This window comes from Cydia fagiglandana, chromosome 1 (genome assembly GCF_963556715.1).
Source record: "Cydia fagiglandana chromosome 1, ilCydFagi1.1, whole genome shotgun sequence".
Taxonomy (NCBI): domain Eukaryota; kingdom Metazoa; phylum Arthropoda; class Insecta; order Lepidoptera; family Tortricidae; genus Cydia; species Cydia fagiglandana.
In genome coordinates this window covers 24,623,611-24,641,702 of record NC_085932.1, presented here as the reverse complement: position 1 = coordinate 24,641,702, position 18,092 = coordinate 24,623,611, and the positions used below count along the sequence as shown (strand labels likewise).

General features: G+C 38.7%; 1 protein-coding gene and 1 long non-coding RNA gene across 3 annotated transcripts in view; both read right to left on the bottom strand.

Annotated features, from left to right (window-relative positions):
- Window positions 1-18,092, bottom strand: part of LOC134667260 (dopamine receptor 2-like) — a 177,527-nt gene that overhangs the window by 40,831 nt on the left and 118,604 nt on the right. The gene's annotated exons all lie outside the window — the stretch shown is intronic.
- Window positions 15,548-16,543, bottom strand: LOC134667822 (uncharacterized). The gene is made up of 2 exons (XR_010098698.1): window positions 16,054-16,543; window positions 15,548-15,893 (listed from the first exon to the last, which is right to left on the bottom strand). It is a non-coding gene; the product is annotated as an uncharacterized LOC134667822 (long non-coding RNA).

Here is an 18,092-nt window from a genome sequence, read left to right as displayed (position 1 = left end):
AAATGACAAAAACAGATTACCTACAATGTATTCTGATTTCTGAAATATAAACCGTAAGTGCACTCCGAATTTCATCTGTTAGAGAATCCAATCCAAAATATTATTATCAGGTTCGGAACATATTTAATACTCTTATTGTTCGTTAACAAAAACTGTGCTATCTTTTTTCGACAAAGCCTTTAGAAGCAGCTATTTTTATGCTAAAATAAATAATCGCTTAAGATGACGTATAAAAGAAATACACGTCACAAAATTTGTCGCTCATGAGTTCAGTGGCCCTGTACGTAAGAAATGTATATGTCGTAGTCAGATCGTATAAACCGCCGTATTACATTACGGCTAGCCGTTTTCAAAAACAGGGGCGTTTTGAAATGCGGCGGTTCGACGATTAGCCGGATTGTCACTGCGATACGTTCTTCAATAAGGCGGCCCACGTTTAGCCGCATCGTACATTGTAGAGTGACCAGTTCTTTCGGTCGCCTTCTACGCTTTTTTCCCCAAAGTGTAATGTTTTCACGGACGTCTCACTTAATCAATAGGTAGGTAGGTTGGTTAGTAACCGGAGTTTGACAATGTTTGCAATTTAATTTATTTCTACCATGGTCCCACCGCACTACATGTGTTTCTTTTCTAAAACATTTCCTTCACAACTTAAATAGACGGAGCCCCGCAAGCGGGGCTCCTATTTCTGGGCGGTTTGCCCTTCGGGCATCTGAAGTTACCTAACGAACCTAACCTAATTACCTACCTACGCTTTTTTCCCCAAAGTGTAATGTTTTCACGGACGTCTCACTTAATCAATAGGTAGGTAGGTTAGGTTCGTTAGGTAGCTTCAGATGCCCGAAGGGCAAACCGCTCAGAAATAGGAGCCCCGCGAAGCGGGGCTCCGTCGAGTTAAGTTGCGAAGGAAATTTTTTTTGAAAAGAAACAGTCCGACAAACTCCAGATTTGATGGACACCCCAGCGTTTGTCAGGCAGCGCCACGAGTGTTAAAAATGGGAACTAAAAACTGTCAAAGCGGCGGCTAATGACTCGCTGTATTACATTACGGCTAGCCGTGTTGAAGAACGTATGGCGCCGAATACATTCCGGCGGATTCTCATTCAGCCGCATTCAATACGGCTAATCGTTAAACCGCCGCATTTCAAAACGCCCCTGTTTTTGAAAACGACTAGCCGTAATGTAATACGGCGGATTATACGATCCGACTGCGACATATACATCTGCAAACGGTCGCTACCGGGTCTAACAAACCCATAGCACTTTAGAGTCTTTATGTAGACGTCTGTCCCTCGTGAGCGTGACGCGCTCGCGGACAGGAGAAATTACGAATCGATGCGAAGACCTTTTGATGAAGGTACTAAGAACGGTATTGTCGCGCAATACCTAACGAATAAGTTGGAGCTCATAATAAAGGCCACTGCGTCCAGCTGACCCATTAACCACTGCTGAACTGTAATGGATATGTTTCAATTCTTTAAACTTACTTTGAAAATTACGGCATAGGTACGATCAGAACTTGTTATTGAAATCCCTCATTAAATTTATGACTGTCGTAATTTTTTTTTTTAATGATTTGCAATCACTTATACACAAATAAACTCTCACATTCAGCTCCCCCGCCCTTAGATAGAAGTTAGTGGTTACGACATCTTCCTGGTCATTTAACATCTATGAAACGTACCCACGCTCCAAATACGTAAAGCAAATTGTCTCAAGCATATTGATTCAATGGCTTAGAAGAAACGCTGACACAACGCCGGGAATCCGAATCCCGATCTAAACAAGATTAAAGTCAGACCGTCTAGCCGCGAGATATGGCCGAGGTGGTTTAATCTGGGGACCAGCCCTACTCATGAACAAACGATATCTCGTTAAAGATGGCTTAGATGGCAATGCTTAAACCCGGATAGCTTTTTCCGAAGATTAAGTTGAGGAAAATTTAAAGTTAGTTGGTATCTTAGTAAACTAATGTTGAAGTAATTTTATAATAATGGATTTTTATTAACAATACAGGTATTTATTAGACAGCAAGCAAGGGGAGGGGCCGGGTGAAAGTTTATATGAAAATAAAAACAGCAAATTTGTCCCAAAAGGGCAAAAAAAACATGGATCTGGCATTGAAACAAATGTGCCAAGAGCGGCATCGCCTGAAAAAAGTGCATAATCACTGCACATACTTTCCCCGCTATAACAAAAAGTCATGGGAGTCATGAGTCGTGACCTAAAGTTTCCATGACACTGGTTGGTCTATAAATTGAACATTCTTTAGTATTAAGGTGTAGTAGGCTCAGAGAACAAAGTATTTGAAAAGTCATAGCGCTTTTTTAGATCACAATACGGTTGCCAAAAATTTAATTAGGCTAGCTAGGGACTTCAGCGATTCGAATCCTGAGTTGGACTTTCGCTCGGTATAACAAAATCACGAATATATGTCCAAAATGCGCTTAAAAATGTAGGTAATTATTTTTTTTTCAAAAAAGAAGATTTTTTTTAAAGAATTTAGCAACATTATGCTTGAGGGAACTCGGCGATTAATTATTTTATTATTAAAACACAAAAAAAAATCGATATTTGTACCAAATCCATCTCGCTCACGCTTAGGCAGGTTCGCTCAGTGAGAGTGACAGAAGAACACAAATCTCCACTAGGCCTTAAGTTTATATACAGCACATTAATTAGTAGTAAATGGCCCAAAGCGTCCATTTCAGAAAGCCCACGCTTACGTCCATCACAGCCAATTACGCTGAATGGCTACCACGCGAATCTGAAAACCCGCAATTATATTAAAAGTGCAGCGGCCGCTCGAATGTTAATACAATAATTTCACGAAAATCCACAGCTTTTGTAAAGTGAAATGTAGTAGTAGTAGTAGTAGTAGTAGTAGTAGTAGTAATCACTTTATTGTACACAACACAGGTTTACAAAAATAAATTACAGTAATGGAAGTACAAAGGCGAACTTATCCCTATAAGGGATCTCTTCCAGCTAACCTTCGATTAGATGAGAGGAAAACTCCAGTCAGGTCAGATAGACAAACTTACGGGATGTACAGTAATATTTAGAAAAAGTAAACTAACGTATTGTCAACTCATAAAATACATAAATAATATTATCGAATAAAATACATAAAATACATACTAGCATACATACAATACAATACAATACAATATATATATATATATATATATATATATACAAGTTTAAAGTAGAAATAAAGGTTAGTACTTAACCAGATCACGCTGATTGGAAAGCCAAAGCTTCTTCAGATTAGCCTTGAGTGACGCCACAGACTGGGACTTATTAGGCGGAATAGTAAGCGTGAGATTACAGCTAGATCGTAAACGGTGATCACTTCCTTCAGCCAGATAGCTAAATCTTTCCGTTAGGTAAGATGGGGAACGGGGGTTGAAGAGTATATTGAACAGCAACGACACGACATGCACATCTCTGCGTCGGCGGATCGGTAACCATTCGAGCTGGGAGCGAAAGTTGGAGACGTGATCATATTTACGGAGGCCAAATATATACTTGATGCAAACATTTTGTAAACGCTCAAGTTTATCCAGCAATTCCTCATTAAGGTCCAGATACGCAACGTCACCATAGTCTAGCAGAGGGAGCAAGAGCGAACGGGCAAGAGTCAGTTTAGTATGAAGTGGGAGAAAATTCTGCAGCCGTCGAAGAGAGTGGAGGGATCCAAAAACTTTTTTACTCACCTCAGCAACATGGGGAGACCAAGAAAGCGTCTGATCCATGGTGATACCCAAATTTCGGACAGTAGAGGAGAGAGGGATATTAGTCCCATCAAACAAAATGTCGGGTACCACCATGTCCGAAAGCTTGCTTACATAATAAGGACTACCAATAATAATCGCCTGTGACTTCCTAGCATTGATTTTCAAACCAAATTTGCACGCCCAGTCCCGTATGGATTTCAAATCAAGGTTGATTTGAGTAATCAATGAAGGAAGATCATCTATACTGGCCGCTGCATAAATCTGAAGATCGTCTGCGTAAAGATGGTATGATGATGTAAGTGCTTCGGTGATGCCATTAATAAAAATAGAGAAAAGAAGGGGAGAAAGCACTCCTCCTTGCGGGACGCCAGCGGTGAGCTCACACCAGTCGGACAGCTTGTCATCTACTCTGACCCGCTGGCGTCTGCCAGAAAGGTAGCTATGAAACCACGAGAGGGAAGTTTGTGAGATTTTTAGAGTGCTGAGTGTGCCTAGAAGGATGTCAAAGTCTACAGTGTCGAAGGCACTACTAAAATCAAGAAGAACAAGGACAGTTAGCTTTTTGCACTCTATATTAAAACGAATGTCGTCGGTAACTTTAACCAAAGCGGTGACTGTGCTATGCCCGGGGCGAAACCCAGATTGGAGAGGGTTAAACAATGAATTTTTATTAAGATGGGATTGCAGGCGACGGTTAACGAAATGTTCAATAATTTTTGATAGTATAGGAAGAATGGAGATAGGACGATATTGGGAGAAAGATGCAGGATTGGAGGTTTTTGGGAGAGGAATGACATGTGCATACTTCCAGGATGCCGGAAACGTGCCACTGGAAAGGGAGAAATTAATAATGTTAGAGATGATAGGAGAAATAAAATCCGCCACGAGCATGAGCATATCTACACTAAGGTTATCGTCACCGACGGCTTTCGTTTTAATAGTTTTGAGGATTGCTTGGGTCTCTTGTGCAGAAATACAGCCGAGTTCAAAAGGATCTACGCTGGCGTTGGTTGTAGAAGCTGCAAGAAGTGACAAGGTAGAATGTTTAAGGGAACGGTCTAGAGTAACTGGTGAAGTACTGAAGTATTGGTTAATGCCATTTATATCGAGGATACTGGATGAACTAGATTGAGATTTGCCCACCCCGAGTGATTTTAAGAACTTCCATAATTTAGCGGGGGGACATTCATCAATGGAACTGTGGATGTATCGACGTTTTGACTCCCTGCAGACCTTATTGCAGCGGTTACGTAACGATAGATACTTCTGACGATTACTATCTGAAGGGCTTTGTCGAAATTTTACGCGAGCTCGATCACGCTTGGCCATCTGCGTCTTAATATCCGGCGTGAGCCACGGCGCAGGAAGGTGTTTGACGCGTGTAGGTTTCAAGGGCGCGTGTTCCTGGATGTTCCTGGAATTCCATTTATTATAGTTAATGGCTCAATGTATGTATTTAATTTGACGTGGACCTGAATTATACAGTCCATTTAGGAGTAGATAAGTATTTGTTTTTAAAATACCTAATAATTTGACTGTAATTTAAAAAAAAAACTATTCTAGCGTGAATATAAATTAAAATTTACAAAATGCGTGACAGTATGGAGTGAGTCACTATTGAGTAATCCGTACTATCACACATTGCGTAGGGGTACACATACGATTATTTTGTGAATAAAGAAACATCTCAAGTGTCTCCACGCTCTGGGCTCGACTGTGGGGTACCCAGTACCATTCATTTTCCCTTTCTCTTCTCTCGCATCATATGGAATGAAATCTAAAACAAAGCACCGTCAACTTACATACACCTTTTCATACGGATTGATGCGACTGTAAGCCGCCATATCAAACAGCGTATTGTCGAACAATACGCTGCAAGTGGACGTCAGCCATAAAGCGAGCAAATAGATTTGCATCGCAAAATGCGCCCAATGTGAAACATTGGCGATATGTGAGCGCCGCGTACGCTATTGATTTACTAAGCCTGATATCGCATTTTAACTGACGAGAATCAGTGTCAATATAATGTTTGAATAATACTTAGTTGTTTCGATATTCAAAGTTACTAAGACAGAAATTATACACCTACAATTCACATCTAATTTACTTAATTTGTTATTGCAGAGCAATTTCTGTTAGGAAACACAAATAATTGGTATAAATATTATATTTAAAATATATATAATTATATTTAAAATTAACCGATTCTGTTTATATTTTAAAACACATTGCATTTTACAACAGTGTATTACCAAATGAGTGGCCCCGTGGCCTTTTGGGATAAAACAGGCCACATTTGCAATTTAACTCACTTTGCGGGTGTTTATTATTATAGTGAGGTAAGCAGTGTCACCCAATGTATGGGACGTGCAAATTTTGGTATCGGATGAATTCACTTGGCACAGATGTAGTATACGTAAAGCTAAGCCAATCCAGCCCGGTAGCCAAACGCCACCCCCTGGTGGGTAAGCAGGGGGGCATCCAAAGTTACACGCTGCATATCGGCTTCTATTTACCTACCACCTCGAGTTTGATATAATTTCCAGATAAATCGGGCATAAGGAATTCATTTTTGAGACATTTAATGTACAGTATAATAGAAAAAAACAAAAATAGTTATTGACGAACAAATCAAAATCGGTTTGCAATTTTTTATTCAATTATTAATATTATCAGCCGAAACTACAATTGCTAGAAAGTTGAAATTGACACACCAGGTTACATTTATAATGTGTACAAAAGATAAGAAGCGATTTTGAAAAATTCAACCCCTAAGGGGGTTAAAAAGGGGACGAAAGTTTATATGGAGTTCATGTTTTATTTTAAGCTAGGAATTTAAAACTTCGTTAAAAGATGTATTATTAAAATACAAGAAAACTAATTTCAGCGTTTTTGAAAATTTATCCCCTAAGGTGGTTAAATAGGGGTTGAAAATTTGTATGGAGATCAACATTTTTTTCGAGTGTGGGGCTTGAAACTTTTTATATGCGCATATTATTAGAATACAAGAAAAGTAATTTCAGCGTTTTTTAAAAATTCATCCTCTAAGGGGGTTAAAAAGGAGTTCAAAGCTTGAATCCATTACAAATTACTTTGACTGCCCCCCCTGCCTACCTGCCAGGGGATGGCGGATGTCTACCGGGCTCAATTAGCTAGGCGGTCGTCACACTGCTCCGCATCTCGCAGCGGCGTCCGTTGATGCGTTTTTTAATAATAATAATAATAACCCCGCGGGGGCAGCTTGTGGCGAGCTGACGGTGAGTGGCGACACCGCGAACCCCTATTCCAGAGGGCCCTGTCATCTGGCCCTCGCCTCTGTGCTTGCCTTGATTGGCCGGCCAGAGTGGAGTCGCAAGAGCGGGACCTATGCTCCAGGTTGGAAGTGTAAAATGTCATAACGCCGGCGGCCCTTGAACGGATTACCGGGATCTGGCTACCGCAGACTCACCTCTCGACAACCTCACAGCCGCTCCAAAGTGTTGCCCTGTTGTCGCACTGTGCGTGCGGCCATTGCGGGGCCCACTCAATGAGTTGGCGAGTCACCACCTGTCTTATACAATTTTGAGACTGATTGTCACGGCAGGTGTCCGCTAGTCTCTCCCATAGCCCATTATCCAGTCCATCCAACTTTCAAATCTATAGCCCATGACCTTAGTTCCCATCGCAGCACAAAAGTGCTGCACTGCAATAGTCTTTGCACCTGGCGGGGACCATCTCTTGATGTATCACATTGTGCGTTCGGGGATGGTATCCGCCACGTGTATCCCTTGCTTTTAGATTAAAGTGTCTTAAAGGGCCTCTGCGCTGTTGGCTTCGGCCCCACGTACGCCTCCCAAAGGTCCGGGACCCCATGGTCCCGAGATGTGGCAAAGACATACAAATAATAATAATAATAATAAGCCCGCAGGGCAGCTTGTGGCGAGCTGTTGGGGAGTAACGACCCCACGGACCCGAGTGCTCCCGAGAGTCGGTCAGGGTCTCCGTCTCCGGCGTGTCTTCGTCGGTCGGAGTGGACCCCAAGGGGACCCGCAGGACTCTCAGCTCTGGCTTGCCCTAATTGGCCGTCCAGAGAGGAGTCGTTAGAGCTATATGCTCCAGGGGTGGAAGTGAAAGATGCATAAGACGCGAGTTGGCACAGTGGCTGGTAACAGCCACTGGGTAGAAAGCGGCGCACACCTCTCGACACCCCTGAGCCGCTCACACCGATGTTGCTCCTGGTCGTCTTCGCGACGGCAGTTTCAGGGGCCCATCTAGTCAGCGGCAAGTCACCACCTACCTCGATAACATGTTTTAGCATTGTTATGGCAGGTGTCCGGACTTCTCTACAATAGCCCAGTCTCATTTTCCATCCAAACTTCAATCCATAGACCGGTATACTATTCACTTTTTCTACAATAGTCCCAATCCCTGCTGCGACCGGTTCATGGGTGTTTATTGTTGCGCCTGTGAACGGGTTCCAGCAGGCGTTCTACATGACATTAAAGCTCTCCAAGGGGCCTCTACGTGTTGGATCTATATCCCCACGCAAGCCTATCAAAAGACCGGGATTTGTAGGCCCGTGAATTCCAAAATGGAGAAACAAATAATAATAATAAATTTCTTTATTTCGGACAAACAAAAGTATCCATAGAGTGTTAGTAATACATACAGGCAAATATCTTAGAAACTAGTGTTAGTATTTTTACATTATAATTAGACATCTCATCATGTTTGGCTAATTTATAATATAGATACCTGCCTACACTACTACTACAGCATAGCAGGCACCTATACTACAAACTGGGCTACACTTTTTATCGACTCGGTCCAATGCTTTAGCATCGGACAATCATACCTATCAGCAATTTCTTTTAGAATGCTGTTGGGACTACACCTCACACGACTTAGTAATGAGACTATATTTTTACGTAATACAGTCTGAAAACCATCCGTGTGAGCAGCCACAAACATGCCCGATGCAGAGCACCTGCTAGGCAGTCCCATCAGCATTCTAAAAGCATTGTTATACTGTACGCGCAAGGCGTTGTAGGCTCGTTTCGTGTACCGGACCCACAGGCTGCTCGTGTACAAGGATTGACAGTACGATTTAAATAGCGTGATTTTTACATCACGTGAGCAACGAGCAAACCTGCGGGTTATCATATTACTCCGAACCGCCAACGCCCTGCGCTCCCTTTCTAAATCTAAATCATCCCTTAGGTCGCTCGTGAGGACGTGTCCCAGGTATTTAACCTTGTCCACGACTTGTAATGGGCTAGAGTTCAACATAATAGGTGGTACATAGTATGGCTTAATTTTACCCGCCTTAAATACCATCACCTCACTCTTTTTAGTGTTGTACTCTAGCCCATGGGTCAAGGCGTAGGCTTCGCAGTGGGCAAGCAGCTGCTCCAGCGCACCGGCAGACGGGCTCAGTAGCACCATGTCATCGGCATAACTTAGGCTGTTGACACAAGTGCCCCCCACATAGCCCCCAGCATGCATGCCACTCAGCCCGACTATCAGCTCGTTGATGTATAGGTTGAAGAGCTTCGGTGAAGCAATACCACCCTGTCTTACGCCACATTCAAGCCTATACTCACTGGATAAACTGCTCGCCCACCTGACCTGGTTTAACTGATTGCTGTACCAGTGCCTAAACAGTCCCACAAACTCCGTCGGTATACCTGTCTCATTTAGTTTTTGCCAAAGCAGATCATAATTTACTCGATCAAATGCCTTGGACAAATCGAGGAAACAGGCATACACGGGGGTTTTCCTATCTGTATAACATTTTAACTTTGTATGTAGAATCTTGATTTTGTATAGAAAAAACGCATGGTACGACACACTGGCTCCGCGTCGACGCGCGGAGGAGTGTGACGACGGTGCGTGCCGCAGGGTATGTCACACCGAGCTCCGCAGTGCCGTACGGATTTTAGTGCAAGAAGGACGTAGGCGCAATGAATATCGACGTCGATAAGTTTATTTTTGAAATTGAAAGCCGTCCATCAATTTGGAATATTAAATACGACGAATATTTTGCTTAGCAAATAATCAAATGCCGAGGTTGACATACGGGTGCAATAAAAAAAAATTTTTCGTGATGCCTTAAATCTTGGTAATCTCTAGTAAAATCATGTACCCATGCAGTGTCTTCTGCGTTTTATGACTCGATTGTACAAAAAACAAACTGAAAGTATCATCGCAGCGGTCTGAATAAGTTCCGTTTCCATTTTATCGACAAATAGGAACTGTTTTCACCTCAACGTTCGAATGTGAAATGAACGCGAGACGGAAGTAACGCGGGAGCGCGGGACGTCGCGCATCGCAGCTCCGGACGGAGATGCGGAGAAAACTCGGACGTTGGTGCGTTGTCTCCGCATGCGAGTCCGCTGCTCCGCGTCTCGCAACGAGACGCGGCGGCAGTGTGTCAACCGCCTTAAAGCTTTACGTATATTACATCTGTGCTAAGTGAATTCATCCGATACCAAAATTTGCACCTTATGACACTACTTCCCGGGCTATTAATATTGTTAGTATACTTGAAATTTCTATGAGATTTAATTACCTTCTTTATTTAAAGTTGTATTTTGCCAGTTCTTAAAATTCTTATTGTTTCTGTGTTGTAAGTGCATCTCATTTCATATGTACCTATGTATATGTAGAGTTAGACTAAGAAAAGTCTGCTGCGCTTTTGATAGCCCACTCAGTGCAAGTGTTATTATTAAACGTCAAACTTCTATGAAATGATGACGTATAAATAAATATAATAATTGCACTGCGTGGGCTATCAAAAGCGCTGCAGACTTTTCTTGGTCTTACTCTATTAATATTATTCACATGTATAATATGTACCTATATTTATAATTGTGTTTCATTAATGATTGTACATATTATGTTAGTAAAAGTAACTAATTGTTTTATCAATACCACGTGATCTTGCACCGCCTACAAATTATCTGCTTTGCCAAAACGTTGACTGGTAGAGAATGCCTTATGGCATTACACCAAAGTTCGCATTTTATACAATGTGTTTTATTTTATGCAATAAGGATTAAATAAATAAATGCTTAGTTAGCATTAGCATTTAATGATTTACTTTAAATGGTTCTTACGAGGCAAATCCAATAATTTTGTGTCGTCGTCCGGCCCAATCGACAAGATGAGCTCCATCCGACCAACTTTAAATGGATTATCGGAGGCGTTGGAGAAACGCTCGAGGCTTCGCCGCTTTTCAACAAGATTATGATCAGAATTTGCCTGATAAATTAATAAAGAAAATGTGGTCCTCCCTTGTCTTAAGAACCTCAAGTGTTTGTTACCTTGCGGCCTAGCCAAGGTGACGATCGCTTGCGCTTCGCCATCGAATCGCTTTGTACATGTCTCTATTACTCTTCCATGTCAGTGGGACAGTGACAGTTTCATTTCGTTCGCTACGTAGCGATTAGCATGTTGTCTACGGGGCTTTCGTAGATTTAAGATACCCACTCAGGGTATCGGCAGCAAAAACTATCTCTGAAATTGTTCAGTAAAGGTACCTATTAACAAAATATGTTGACACGTTTAGAAGCTTAACTCTTGTTTGCGATACCTACAGTGCAAATCACCTTTCACGTAGGATTTTAAGGGGCCTTAAATCGGTAAAAGCTAATAAACTGTACTTAAGCCTAATGGCTTACCCCAGGACTCTGAACACTTTTAGAAAAACGTATCATACATCTACTTACTATCTCGCTCTTACAGTTACGTTAAGTAAAGGATGGGATTAGTTTAATACAGAATTTGATCACTGTGAATCTATATTGAATATTAGGCACCGTAGGATCAAGCAGGTTGTATTGTTTTAGTAGCTTTGTGCTCTGTGCAGAAGTTAGTTTCCAGAAGTTAAGTAGAGCCGTATCTCAATAATTTATAAATGGGGCGCATAACATTGGATGTAAAGATATGGGTATATTTTGCTTCGCTATATACAAATAGTTTGAAAATAGTTTCTAGATACCACATTTAAGTTTTACGCTTGTAAATAAATAAAATTTCAGATTCCGTATAAATACTCCAAACTAATAATAACCATGGATTAACCGTGTACTTTGTAGTTTTTAGATATATATTTTTTATATTATGGCTGCTAGGTTATGGTATTTCTCTATGGACCATTGCCTGAAACAAAAATATTTCTATTTCTGATAATAAAACTACAACTTGAAATAACCGCTCTAATTTCTAAAAGTTATGTAAGTAAGTAAAACGAATTAGGAAACCTTTATTAACTAATAAACATTTGTTGTAACAACTAAAGTGCGTTAGTAAAGATTAATTGTGGATTTAGGCTAATTGTTTTTTTCCACACCATTAGCTTGAGTTGAGGTTGCGTTGCGTAGAAAATAAAATCAATTATTTACTAAAACACTGTCGTAAGTACCTATAAATTGTAATGGAATTAAATGTTACTTTTGTGATCCTAAGTCCAGTCATAAAATAAAGTTAGATATTGAGTAAGACAAGTGTTATTATAGTAAAGCAAAGTACGTACTTATTTTCTAGTACAATATCAAACAAGATAGTCGCGTCTTTCCTTCATAGCTTACTGGTGATATAAATTAATTAAGAAAATAAATAAACCTCCACACTCACTCAAGCAGCTTTGTTCGTCTAACTCCTTTGTACTGCTCAAGAAATTTTCTCATTTACGATATATTCATTTACTGCCCCGTTATTTTCAACGCCTAGAGTTTATACCCTCTTTTAATTTTATCGGTTCTTATTGTCGACGCGACAGGAATTATTTTCCATTGTCCTCTGTTTATTTAATTGCTGATTCGTATGTTACGGTATGAGATCATTGCTGACTTAAATATTATACTAAAACACTTTTTTTATCTAGGCTCAAAAAACACACATCACATTAATATTGGAGGTACAGTGTTCTGACTAGGACTTTTATCCTAAATATGTGCACAAGAAGAACAATTTCTTTCTTAAAACAAATACCTAATAGTTAATAAGAATACATGTATTATACATTTTGATACAATGGAAGAGAAAAAAAAACTGAATATAAATAGTAAATAAAATAGATTATCGTCGGTGCGAATAAAAAAATCGCTATGTGTTTTTTTACGATTTTTAGATTTTGGCATATTTGAATTCCTTTTTAAATTTCCCGTCGACCCACATAAATAGTTTTGTTATATCTTTATTAGGGTGATTCATTTTTGTATGGAGAAAAAAAAGTTGTAATATTTTTCCTGACTTTGCTCACCAATGGAGTCTCCCCACACTAAAAACTATCTATTTCAATTTTCAAAAGAATAGAATAACGTTCAGAGGTTGCACAAGTTGAAAAGGTAGAGTGAGAACCCCATACATTACGTGAAAATGAACTATGTTCTAAAATGACAAAATATAATGAACTGATACTAAAATCGAATGAGAAAACTGAATTTTGCGTCTAAAACACGATAAAAGCACTTTTCCTTTGGAAAAAGGTGGAAAACTGAAAAATCTTAATTAGAACATTTATCGAGTGACAAAAATCCAAGTTTACGACTAATTTTAAAATTTATTTATATGTAGAAGGTTCAGTATCGCACTACTCTCCGCTTTGATGATAGCCGCTTAAACCATTTTCTACCCTCCGATGTAGAGTCGTTGGTTATTTGAAAAATCTTTGTTGATGATGTGCAACCTCTAAATGTTAACCAATTTTTTTTTAACGTATAATATTTTTTTATCAGTTAGAACAAGAATTCGAGCAATGTCAGATGAAAATCGAAAATTCGGAAAAATGAAACACCCTAAACTTTATCACTTTTGAAAATAAAAATTCCGCTATGTGAACACAGAACAACATTTGTACAAAAAAATAACAGAACGGAAACAAAAATATAGCTATGTGATTTTTTAGCACATAACGATATTAAATGCCTTGTTTTCCGTCGAGGGTAATGGCAATAATGTTGCACATGGCGATTTATTGTAGAATGGATTACCCGACATAGACCCTAAAATCCGCTATGTATCATCTCTCGCACTATAATAGTGCACATAGCGATTTGTTGCCAAAGTAATATAATATTACTTTGGCAACAAATCGCTATGTGTACAAACTTCACACATGACTATTTTCATGAACCAAATTGAAGTCGCTATGTAGCAAAATTTGGTTAAAATAATAATATTTTAAAAAATTACAACAAAAACTGTTTATTTTCTTCGTGAGTATCATGTAAAAATCATTGATCTATCAGAAAAAAAATACAGGTGCAACAAATACATTACAAACAGGAAAATAAACAGTTATTTTCGTCTCCTGAAAAGTAGCTTAAAAATACATGGCGATTTTTTTATTCGCACCGACGTTATGTAAAACGAATAACGATACCTAAAAATAGTAAAAATGCTTTTATAATAATACTTTTTTAATCTCGTATTCAGAAAGATGTCCAGAGAAGGATGTCCAGATACATTTTTGACTGAAGAAATATCACTTTGACATTGATGTATCAGTATCGTATCGAAACCAGATCGCACAACAAAAACTCGAATAGGCCCGTTAGTTAAATAGTAATTACCTACCATTGATGTTGGTAAAAGGATCAATGGTAATTGAGGAGAGTCTATTCAAAAGGGCTTATTTCTCACTGAACACCATACAATAATAAGCCCTTTTGAAAAGACACTCCTCAATTACCCGTGTCACAAAATCGGCGACATGGTCGGATTATGTTTCCTTGGGTACTTATATTTGATATTCCTCTCTGACATGTCTATTAATAAGTCACGTCGTATATTGCCTTTTTTTGCCACAAAGACTGAATGCTCTCTGAATGTCAGCGGATGAAAAAATATGATGAAACTGAAGTGACACATAGGGGAAAATTTACTGCGGTCGAAATCAAAAGTGACATTAAGTGATTTATGGCGACATCGTGACTCGGTCACGATTCACAAACACAAGAGGGCAGAGGTTCTCCCTAATTTAGGATTGTTCATTTTTTTTCAAATGTTCTATTTCGAAAACCATTTCGAGATATAAGGTTTTTAAACAGTTTCCGACATTTGCTGCGATATAATAATTGAGGATTGAAGATATTTCAACAAATATCCTTATGACCTTAGTTTGACCTTCTCCTGGGCTGAATGTAAAGTCATCGCATAATAAAAGTTATCGAACCATAGTAAATAAATCCGTCACTCACGTAATTGTCAAAGTTATCATTGTCATCGATTGTCATAATTAAAATTTTCAGTCAAAGAGCATATTTTTCAGTTAAACCGCTGCGCTGGTTTGTTACGATTTGATTTATAATTGATACCTAAACAGTAGATTTCATTGCTTAATATATCATAAATAAACCTTGTTTCTACGTGTGGGAATGATTCACAAAAATAATAGTTCGAATCCACGAAGACCTACGACGTGAAAGATTCCGTGATGATGCCGTGAATTAAACTTAGAATACTTACCTACTTCAAGTGTTACACACAGTATTGTTGTGAGGATCACGTCGATGTAAGTATAAAATTAATATTATATATATATTTTACTACAATTATTTAAAAGCTCTAATGTTGGTAGGGTCATCTTACCTACTTATTTTCCATGGTAATGTAGCCAGAGTATCAAAAGGCAAACCGTTAAACAGAGATGGTGCCTACTAGAAAGAAACAATATACAAGAATACATAGCCATACTCAAAATTCAGCCTGAAACTGTTTTAAAGATATAATTTCTAATTTCCAGGTACATGTTGCGGTTCAAGCTACTGATATCATGGTGGACAAGACTCAAGTTAATAAAGAGTTGTGAATAATAAAACATGTTTTGGTTTACCTACTTTTTTATTAATTTAGGAAATATATGCATATATGTTTCCAAAATAAAAATAGTAACTTTACATATATGTATGTTTATCATGTTCTGCACGAGCAGCTGACAATGATGGCTTCTTGTTGACCAACCATAAGAGAAGTGTATGGTTTGTTATTTACTCTGTTCCCAGGCATTATTTACGGTAGTAAAGTATTACGACGATTAATAATTAATATGACGTTCGTTTCAAAACAAAATGCTCAACTTTGTTCTGGGCCCAAGTGCCTTAACAAAATCAATCTCCTTTGTACATTACATATCCCACAGCTGTATCTCAATAGGAATCACAGGATGACCTGAAATAATAGGATATAATTAGCGAAATTGGCATGTTCCTAATATAGTAGCATAGTACAATATCCAAACAATGGTGACAAGCCGGTAGAAAGTACCCACGATTTTATGAATCCAATCTTACAAATCGAATCAGTTAAAATATATTATGATGTAACTTACATTTGTATTTTTGCTCCCCTGTTGTATTTCAGCCAAGTTATGCTTGGAGTTGGAAGCTATATGGATACATACTCCAATAAAACTAAGTTATATTATATAACTTAGGCAGATTTCTGGAATCAGCTTTCACAAATTTATAGCGTAGGTATTTTGAAATTAATGATTTAGGGAATCAAATTAAACAAGTTTTCCATTCCAGACAGACGATATTATTTATAGAAACTTGTGACACTGACATTGTCGACAGGTGACATTACAATCAATTGTGAATTGACAATGACAACTATTTTTTTAAATGCTTGTTGTTGCTTGTGCTTTATCAAACAGCCGACGACATGTAATTTACGAAAAGTCGTATCTCATATTTTCAAAAAATTATAAATATTCAACCGAGCCATGAATTACTAAATCATTCAAATTAGTATCTTAAATTAACCTATATTTTCAGAAAATAAAATAAAAATGTGTGTCTAAAAAAAATGAACAATCCCAATTGACGGTTTCAAATTTATTGTCACTAAGTAGTTAGGTAGGTACTTACCATCCTGCTGGCGCTTATCGATTGGTAAGAGAGGTAATACGTAGGGTACACATGCACTGAGAATATTATAAGTACCTATTGATATTTATCATATTTTTAAATGAACACACAGGCCAATTCGAAAGTACACTGACAACAACAAATTTTAATTTTGGTTTGTTTGAACGAGGATTTTTATTTTTGTTACGTATTAAAATTTTGCAAGCAAACAACAATTATAACGGGGAGGAAAAATCGGGGCTCCAAGAAGATAAAAAGAGTCAGTGCTAAATTTACTTTTGTATTAAAAAATAGGCCTTTAAGTTGGTTTCTTATTTTGGTTTGGTTACCTACGATGGAAACATCAGCCTGCCAACACGTTTATATTCGGTTGTAAGTGGGCTTCATTGCTTAAGGGCGTGGAAGAATCTCTCAAGATACGGTGTTCGTATCCTCGTAGGCGGAGTTGTTAGGCGAAAACGCGCGCCTGGCTTCAGTTCGTAGTCCGCACTTCAAGTTTGGAACTCGAGAATTCACGAGTTCCGGTCATTTTTTCTCGTCTCGAATGAAGCCAAAATGTTCGAGAGTCTCGAGTCGAGCAAAAACCCTAGCCTAGTTTGAAGTGATACTTTTCAGTATAAACACACCCCGGACACTGGCGATCAATTGTATGAAACAAACGCGTTCCTACGCGGACAGCTAAGCTCGTGTAGGTGAACGCGTACTATGCTTGTGTGAGAGAGATAAGACGTGCGAGGGTTCTCGCCATTTTGTTGTCAAGTTCGATGACCTCAGTGACTCAAAACTTATTGCACGAATTAGGAATAAATAAGAATCGTATTATGCTGTAAGGTGGGTATCTAAGCTCGATTTATACAATACTTTCCTATTTTGAATCGGTATAAACGAAGTAACAAAATTTATGTAAGGAAATCAGGCCACCAAAATATTACGTGAGTTGAAAACATGATTTTTTAATCATATAGATATTGTGTTGTTTTCAGTGTGATCTGATAGGTTTTGTAAATATTTGTTTAATATTTGAATATTTTACGTGGCCTCCGCTCGTCGCACCGCGTCGTCGCGTCCTTGCCAGCCGGTAACTGTGAGGTAACCGAGAGCGGGTGGGCGGCACTTTCAACGGGAGGCAGGGAGTGTCCATACTGTACGTTAGTACTCTTTATTATACTGTGGTATAAAGATGAAATGGGACAAAAGTGTAATTTTTTTGTTTAGTGCAAATCGCAACAATACAATCTAAAAGCAAAAGAGTGACAATAATTTTTCTTTTGTCACTTTTTTTATTTAATTTTATTCTGAAAAATCAGGCTTTTGTATTAAAAGGTAATTATGGAATTGTACACTAATTTGAGTAACCAAACTGAGAACTATTAAAAAAAATAACGTTTCAGTTTTCCAATATCAAAATGAATTGTGCAGTTGGCTTTTCCCGTGACGAGAGTAATAAAGTTACCGCGATACTCCACGGTTTTTTGTACGATTTATTCGAACTGAGTGG